The following is a 10,000-nucleotide window of genomic DNA, read 5'->3' as shown; positions in this document are numbered from 1 at the left end:
AAACCAATGATCTTTTGATAAATATTTTATTATGTTAATAGATTACAATGTCCTTATATGAAAAAAATGCACACTATTATTATAATATTTAAAATTAAATACTACAGTTATAATGATGAATTTTTCATAATGGATATTCAGGTTCATCGGGCTTAACCTCTAAGCAGTTTCACGTACTATTTAACTCTCTATTCAGAGTTCTTTTCAACTTTCCCTCACGGTACTTGTTTACTATCGGTCTCATGGTTATATTTAGTTTTAGATGGAGTTTACCACCCACTTAGTGCTGCACTATCAAGCAACACGACTCTTTGGAAATATCTTTCTAGTAATCATTAACGTTATACGGGCCTGGCACCCTCTATGGGTAAATGGCCTCATTTAAGAAGGACTTAAATCGTTAATTTCTCATACTAGATATTAAGATATTCCATACACTGCATCTCACATTTGCCATATAGACAAAGTGACTTAGTGCTGAACTATTTTCTTTTCGCTCGCCGCTACTAAGAAAATCCTTGTTAGTTTCTTTTCCTCCCCTCATTAATATGCTTAAATTCAGGGGGTAGTCCCATATGAGTTGAGGTTGTATAAAATATATTTTAGATTGATTTGTTTATTTTTATTTAATTTTTTTGCTATTTGCTATTTTAAAGAAATATATTTTTATATCTTGATTACTCAATATTATTCAATCTTTTCATCCCTTTTTAAAATTCATAATATAATAATTAATAAAATTAACAACATTATTCCTCCACATATCATATATTTTTTTTTATTATAAATTTTTCTCAATACAATAGAGTGAATTAATTCTAGAATAAAAATTTATTTTATGCTAGACATTCCTCTTATGTATTATTTAATATAATTTAAATAATGTTGAAAATTTTTTCTTTTATGGGAATACTAAGATTCTCATTTATCATAAATTTTCGTTCAAATATGAGGTATTCAAGAATATATTTTCTATATTTCTTTTTATGCTATTAATATTATGGATTGAAAAATACAATCCAATAATATGCCATATGCTTAAATTCTATTAATTGACTAAAAGAATAAGCAACTAATTTAGCATAGTCTTACAACCCTCAACCATATGTAGTCCAAGCAGCACTTTAAAATTAATTAAAGTACATAACAGCATGGACCGCAATATGCGTTCAAAATGTCGATGTTCATGTGTCCTGCAGTTCACACGATGACGCACAGTTTGCTGCGTTCTTCATCGACCCATGAGCCGAGTGATCCACCGCTTAGAGTGATAATTTTTTTGTATTTTTTTAATTCAAAGTCAAAGAATTTTAATTTATTGAAAGTATTAATAATTAATCAATAATAAATTTTTAATACATAAGTTTAAAACATCTTTCAATAAATTGTAATTTTAAACCCAAACATTTGCAGCTGCGCATGTCTTAGGTCAACAAAAACAGTAATACCTTTTATATTATTTTTTTCTTCTCTATTTGTGCGTTTTCTTTTTTTAAATTTTTCAACATGTTTTTAATCACAAATAGAAAATACCATAAAAAAAAGGTATTACACACGTTAATGTGAACAAGTTAACTTATCATTTATAATATTTTATATAAATATCACAATTAAATATTATTTTCTATATAAATAATAAGTACAGCTATATGTTTAAAGGTTTTTTTATTGCGTTCAAATACAATGTATGCGAAGTTCACAATATAATATATATTGTCATAATGCATTACAAGGAGTTAAAAAAAAAAAAAAAACAGAAAAACATTCAAAACATTGTATAATTCAAAACATTTTGAATGAAAAGAACAAAAAGAAAACTTTTTTTTCTTTTTTATTCTTTTTTTTTATTTTGTTTTTATATAATTATTTTTTTTTCTTTTCGGATAGGAACACAATAATGATCCTTCCGCAGGTTCACCTACGGAAACCTTGTTACGACTTTTACTTCCTCTAAATAATCAAGTTCGGTCAACTTTTGCGAAACAACCGTGAAACACAAGGCGTCACAGTGATCACGTCCGGAGACCTCACTAAATAATTCAATCGGTAGTAGCGACGGGCGGTGTGTACAAAGGGCAGGGACGTAATCAATGCGAGTTAATGACTCACACTTACTGGGAATTCCAAGTTCATGTGAACAGTTTCAGTTCACAATCCCAAGCATGAAAGTGGTTCAGCGGTTTACCCGGACCTCTCGGTCTAGGAAATACACGTTGATACTTTCATTGTAGCGCGCGTGCAGCCCAGGACATCTAAGGGCATCACAGACCTGTTATTGCTCAATCTCGTTACTGCTAGACGCAATTTGTCCATTTAAGAAGCTAGTGTCCTTATAATGGGACAAACCAACAGGTACGACTCCACTTATATAAACACATTCAAACACTTGTACATTCAAGATGAACGCATGAATGAAGGCTATATAAGCTTCAACACCATAATCCTGAAAGCATCTATTTAATATATTTGAGTCTCGTTCGTTATCGGAATTAACCAGACAAATCACTCCACGAACTAAGAACGGCCATGCACCACCACCCATAGATTCGAGAAAGAGCTATCAATCTGTCTTACACGCTTATGTTCGGACCTGGTAAGTTTTCCCGTGTTGAGTCAAATTAAGCCGCAGGCTCCACTCCTGGTGGTGCCCTTCCGTCAATTCCTTTAAGTTTCAGCTTTGCAACCATACTTCCCCCGGAGCCCAAAAGCTTTGGTTTCCCGGGAAGCGACTGAGAGAGCCATAGTAGTAGCTACACCCAATTGCTAGCTGGCATCGTTTATGGTTAGAACTAGGGCGGTATCTGATCGCCTTCGAACCTCTAACTTTCGTTCTTGATTAATGAAAACATCTTTGGCAAATGCTTTCGCTTAAGTTAGTCTTACGACGGTCCAAGAATTTCACCTCTCGCGTCGTAATACTAATGCCCCCAAACTGCTTCTATTAATCATTACCTCTTGATCTAAAAACCAATGAAAGTAGAACAGAGGTCTTATTTCATTATTCCATGCACAAAATATTCAGGCATTTGGAGCCTGCTTTAAGCACTCTAATTTGTTCAAAGTAATTGTACCGGCCCACAACAACACTCGATGAAGAGCACTGAAGCAGGTTTAAATAGGAGGAATATATAAAAAATACATTGTATTAATTATATATAAGAACTCCACCGGTAATACGCTTACATACATAAGGTAATGTACATACCACAATTATAGTTGTACTACCCGTATGAAGCACAAATTCAACTACGAACGTTTTAACCGCAACAACTTTAATATACGCTATTGGAGCTGGAATTACCGCGGCTGCTGGCACCAGACTTGCCCTCCAATAGGTCCTTGTTAAAGGATTTAAAGTGTACTCATTCCAATTACAGGGCCTCGGATATGAGTCCTGTATTGTTATTTTTCGTCACTACCTCCCCGAACTGGGAGTGGGTAATTTACGCGCCTGCTGCCTTCCTTAGATGTGGTAGCCGTTTCTCAGGCTCCCTCTCCGGAATCGAACCCTGATTCCCCGTTACCCGTTGCAACCATGGTAGTCCTAGATACTACCATCAAAAGTTGATAGGGCAGACATTTGAAAGATCTGTCGTCGGTACGAGACCATACGATCTGCAAGTTATCTAGAGTTCAACCAATATAACGATCGAATAATCGCTTGGTTTTAGCCTAATAAAAGCACACGTTCCAAAAGGTCCGTGTTTATTTTGCATGTATTAGCTCTAGAATTACCACAGTTATCCAAGTAACTGTTAACGATCTATGGAACCATAACTGATATAATGAGCCTTTTGCGGTTTCACTTTTAATTTGTTTGTACTTAGACATGCATGGCTTAATCTTTGAGACAAGCATATAACTACTGGCAGGATCAACCAGAATAATATATATTTCTTTTTTATATAATATTTTTTATATTATATAAAAGTTTAAAATGATATTTTCTTATTTGAAAATTATACACAAATACACAAAACATAAAAACATTTACAATATACACAACAATTTTTCTATGTTTCTTTCTTTATTATATTTTTTTTCATTATATTTCATTTCTATTGTGTGATTTTGAAATGGATTTTTTTAATTTTTGTTTTGGTATCGTGAAAAGAATTTTCGTTCTCTATACATATTATTATTTAATTATTATGTAAGAACGATATTTCTTCTTATATTGGCAAAATTTTCAAATAATATCATTCTATACATTTTACTTTATTTCAATGCATATAGTAATATATATACCTTTTTTTAAGAGTATATACATTTTTTTCTTGATTTGAAATTAATAATTTCAAATTCTATTATATTTATTTCAATAATAAATATATGATAAAAAGTATTTTCGGGTGCAACACATTAATATTTTATTTTATTTAAAAACCATCCTTTTACACATATATTTTATGAGTAAATATTAGAATAGCTCACAAATAAAACTAAAATATTGTTTAATATTTATTTCTACAATATGTTAGTATAGAATAATAGATTTTTTATGTTTTTGTATAAAACAAAATCTATTTCTATTTAAACTAACTGTAGGAAACCAGGAATAAAAAACGCTCATTATATACAATATGTTAGTACAGAATATAGAGTTTTGTATAAAACAAAATCTATTTCTATTTAAACTAACTGTATAAAAACCAGGAATAAAAAACGCTCATTATATACAATATGTTAGTACAGAATATAGAGTTTTGTATAAAACAAATCTATTTCTATTTAAACTAACTGTATAAAAACCAGGAATAAAAAACGCTCATTATATACAATATGTTAGTACAGAATATAGAGTTTTGTATAAAACAAAATCTATTTCTATTTAAACTAACTGTATAAAAACCAGGAATAAAAAACGCTCATTATATACAATATGTTAGTACAGAATATAGAGTTTTGTATAAAACAAAATCTATTTCTATTTAAACTAACTGTATAAAAACCAGGAATAAAAAACGCTTATATACAATATGTTAGTACAGAATATAGAGTTTTGTATAAAACAAAATCTATTTCTATTTAAACTAACTGTATAAAAACCAGGAATAAAAAACGCTCATTATATACAATATGTTAGTACAGAATATAGAGTTTTGTATAAAACAAAATCTATTTCTATTTAAACTAACTGTATAAAAACCAGGAATAAAAAACGCTCATTATATACAATATGTTAGTACAGAATATAGAGTTTTGTATAAAACAAAATCTATTTCTATTTAAACTAACTGTATAAAAACCAGGAATAAAAAACGCTCATTATATACAATATGTTAGTACAGAATATAGAATTTTGTATAAAACAAAATCTATTTCTATTTAAACTAACTGTATAAAAACCAGGAATAAAAAACGCTCATTATATACAATATGTTAGTACAGAATATAGAGTTTTGTATAAAACAAAATCTATTTCTATTTAAACTAACTGTATAAAAACCAGGAATAAAAAGGCACACAAAATCAACTTTCATTTTCATATTTACTTAAAAATACATATAAAGTAAAAAATATTTCCATATAAATACTAAGTAAATAAAGTCATACAAGTATGAAAATTTTCATACAAGTACCAAATACATAAATCATATAAGTATAGTAATATTCATACTTATAAGTATTTAAAAACAATTTCTTACTAATAAACTAACATAAGGAATTCAAATATATAAAAGTATAATACATTTCCTAGCAGTAAAAAATTTTCATATAAGTACTAAATGTATAAAGTCTATGAAGTAATAAATTTTCATATAAGTACTATTTCAGTATATGTCAATTTGAGCAGATTTGTGCAAATTTGTTATAAATGTTCTCTCCCATGTTGACGTTACCAACCCGAAAATATATGGAAAAATTCTTTTAACCTATTTAAAATTTAAAAACTCATATATACGTGGGTAATTTATATCATTTTCAAATATCGTCATGGTCATAATACAACTAATAACATCAAAAGTATTTTTACAATCGATTTTTTTTTTAAATTTTTAACTTGTATGACTTCATATTTAATACTTATATGAAAATTTATTACTTCATAGACTTTATACATTTAATACTTATATGAAAATTTATTACTTCATAGACTTTATACATTTAATACTTATATGAAAATTCATTACTTCATAGACTTTATATTTTTTATACTTATATAAAAATTTATTACTTCATAGACTTTATATTTTACTTCATAGACTTTATACATTTAATACTCATATGAAAATTTATTACTTCATAGACTTTATATATTTACTACTTATATGAAAATTTATTACTTCATAGACTTTATACAATTAATACTTATATGAAAATTTATTACTTCATAGACTTTATACAATTAATACTTATATGAAAATTTATTACTTCATAGACTTTATACAATTAATACTTATATGAAAATTTATTACTTCATAGACTTTATACAATTAATACTTATATGAAAATTTATTACTTCATAGACTTTATACATTTAATACTTATATGAAAATTCATTACTTCATAGACTTTATATTTTTTATACTTATATAAAAATTTATTACTTCATAGACTTTATATTTTACTTCATAGACTTTATACATTTAATACTTATATGAAAATTTATTACTTCATAGACTTTATATATTTACTACTTATATGAAAATTTATTACTTCATAGACTTTATACAATTAATACTTATATGAAAATTTATTACTTCATAGACTTTATACATTTAATACTTATATGAAAATTCATTACTTCATAGACTTTATATTTTTTATACTTATATAAAAATTTATTACTTCATAGACTTTATATTTTACTTCATAGACTTTATACATTTAATACTTATATGAAAATTTATTACTTCATAGACTTTATACAATTAATACTTATATGAAAATTTATTACTTCATAGACTTTATACAATTAATACTTATATGAAAATTTATTACTTCATAGACTTTATACAATTAATACTTATATGAAAATTTATTATTTCATAGACTTTATACAATTAATACTTATATGAAAATTTATTACTTCATAGACTTTATACAATTAATACTTATATGAAAATTTATTACTTCATAGACTTTATACAATTAATACTTATATGAAAATTTATTACTTCATAGACTTTATACAATTAATACTTATATGAAAATTTATTACTTCATAGACTTTATACAATTAATACTTATATGAAAATTTATTACTTCATAGACTTTATACAATTAATACTTATATGAAAATTTATTACTTCATAGACTTTATATTTTTTATACTTATATAAAAATTTATTACTTCATAGACTTTATATTTTACTTCATAGACTTTATACATTTAATACTTATATGAAAATTTATTACTTCATAGACTTTATATATTTACTACTTATATGAAAATTCATTACTTCATAGACTTTATATTTTTTATACTTATATAAAAATTTATTACTTCATAGACTTTATATTTTACTTCATAGACTTTATACATTTAATACTCATATGAAAATTTATTACTTCATAGACTTTATATATTTACTACTTATATGAAAATTTATTACTTCATAGACTTTATACATTTAGTACTTATATGAAAATTTATTACTTCATAGACTTTATACAATTAATACTTATATGAAAATTTATTATTTCATAGACTTTATACAATTAATACTTATATGAAAATTTATTACTTCATAGACTTTATACAATTAATACTTATATGAAAATTTATTACTTCATAGACTTTATGCAATTAATACTTATATGAAAATTTATTACTTCATAGACTTTATATATTTACTACTTATATGAAAATTTATTACTTCATAGACTTTATACATTTAGTACTTATATGAAAATTTATTACTTCATAGACTTTATACAATTAATACTTATATGAAAATTTATTACTTCATAGACTTTATACAATTAATACTTATATGAAAATTTATTACTTCATAGACTTTATATATTTACTACTTATATGAAAATTTATTACTTCATAGACTTTATACATTTAGTACTTATATGAAAATTTATTACTTCATAGACTTTATACAATTAATACTTATATGAAAATTTATTACTTCATAGACTTTATACATTTAATACTTATATGAAAATTCATTACTTCATAGACTTTATATTTTTTATACTTATATAAAAATTTATTACTTCATAGACTTTATACATTTAATACTTATATGAAAATTCATTACTTCATAGACTTTATATTTTTTATACTTATATAAAAATTTATTACTTCATAGACTTTATATTTTACTTCATAGACTTTATATTTTACTTCATAGACTTTATACATTTAATACTTATATGAAAATTTATTACTTCATAGACTTTATATATTTACTACTTATATGAAAATTTATTACTTCATAGACTTTATACATTTAGTACTTATATGAAAATTTATTATTTCATAGACTTTATATTTTTTATACTTATATAAAAATTTATTACTTCATAGACTTTATATTTTACTTCATAGACTTTATACATTTAATACTTATATGAAAATTTATTACTTCATAGACTTTATATATTTACTACTTATATGAAAATTTATTACTTCATAGACTTTATACATTTAGTACTTATATGAAAATTTATTACTTCATAGACTTTATACAATTAATACTTATATGAAAATTTATTACTTCATAGACTTTATACAATTAATACTTATATGAAAATTTATTATTTCATAGACTTTATATATTTACTACTTATATGAAAATTTATTACTTCATAGACTTTATACATTTAGTACTTATATGAAAATTTATTACTTCATAGACTTTATACAATTAATACTTATATGAAAATTTATTACTTCATAGACTTTATACAATTAATACTTATATGAAAATTTATTACTTCATAGACTTTATATATTTACTACTTATATGAAAATTTATTACTTCATAGACTTTATACATTTAGTACTTATATGAAAATTTATTACTTCATAGACTTTATACAATTAATACTTATATGAAAATTTATTACTTCATAGACTTTATACATTTAATACTTATATGAAAATTCATTACTTCATAGACTTTATATTTTTTATACTTATATGAAAATTCATTACTTCATAGACTTTATATTTTTTATACTTATATAAAAATTTATTACTTCATAGACTTTATATTTTACTTCATAGACTTTATATTTTACTTCATAGACTTTATACATTTAATACTTATATGAAAATTTATTACTTCATAGACTTTATATATTTACTACTTATATGAAAATTTATTACTTCATAGACTTTATACATTTAGTACTTATATGAAAATTTATTACTTCATAGACTTTATACAATTAATACTTATATGAAAATTTATTACTTCATAGACTTTATACAATTAATACTTATATGAAAATTTATTACTTCATAGACTTTATGCAATTAATACTTATATGAAAATTTATTACTTCATAGACTTTATATATTTACTACTTATATGAAAATTTATTACTTCATAGACTTTATACAATTAATACTTATATGAAAATTTATTACTTCATAGACTTTATACAATTAATACTTATATGAAAATTTATTACTTCATAGACTTTATACATTTAGTACTTATATGAAAATTTATTACTTCATAGACTTTATACAATTAATACTTATATGAAAATTTATTACTTCATAGACTTTATACAATTAATACTTATATGAAAATTTATTACTTCATAGACTTTATGCAATTAATACTTATATGAAAATTTATTACTTCATAGACTTTATATATTTACTACTTATATGAAAATTTATTACTTCATAGACTTTATACATTTAATACTTATATGAAAATTCACTACTTCTTCATTTAATATTGCAAGCAAAGTATTTTGGTTAACATTTTTATTTTCATGTTATTAAAACACTTGATATACTATTATACCATATTGTATAATATGATTTTAATTCAATTACTTTATTACTTTGGTATATTAA

General features: G+C 24.0%; 3 non-coding genes across 3 annotated transcripts in view; all 3 read right to left on the bottom strand.

The window, feature by feature from the left end:
• The window catches only part of LOC138858749 (large subunit ribosomal RNA), a 3,977-nt gene extending 3,388 nt beyond the window's left edge, over positions 1–589 (bottom strand). Inside the window, exon 1 of the ribosomal RNA XR_011397783.1 lies at positions 1–589. This exon is cut by the window's left edge and continues 3,388 nt beyond it. This is a non-coding gene — a ribosomal RNA (large subunit ribosomal RNA).
• Positions 590–1,091: 502 nt separating this feature from the next.
• LOC138858751 (5.8S ribosomal RNA) lies at positions 1,092–1,270 on the bottom strand. The gene has a single exon (XR_011397785.1). It is a non-coding gene; the product is annotated as a 5.8S ribosomal RNA (ribosomal RNA).
• A 625-nt stretch (positions 1,271–1,895) lies between these two features.
• Positions 1,896–3,885, bottom strand: LOC138858739 (small subunit ribosomal RNA). The gene has a single exon (XR_011397773.1). It is a non-coding gene; the product is annotated as a small subunit ribosomal RNA (ribosomal RNA).
• Positions 3,886–10,000: the final 6,115 nt, after the last annotated feature.

This window comes from Bactrocera oleae, unplaced genomic scaffold, assembly GCF_042242935.1.
Source record: "Bactrocera oleae isolate idBacOlea1 unplaced genomic scaffold, idBacOlea1 ctg00000013.1, whole genome shotgun sequence".
NCBI classification, from domain to species: Eukaryota; Metazoa; Arthropoda; class Insecta; order Diptera; family Tephritidae; genus Bactrocera; species Bactrocera oleae.
Note: the sequence above shows the minus strand (reverse complement) of the source record. Positions and strands in the feature narration are given on the sequence as shown.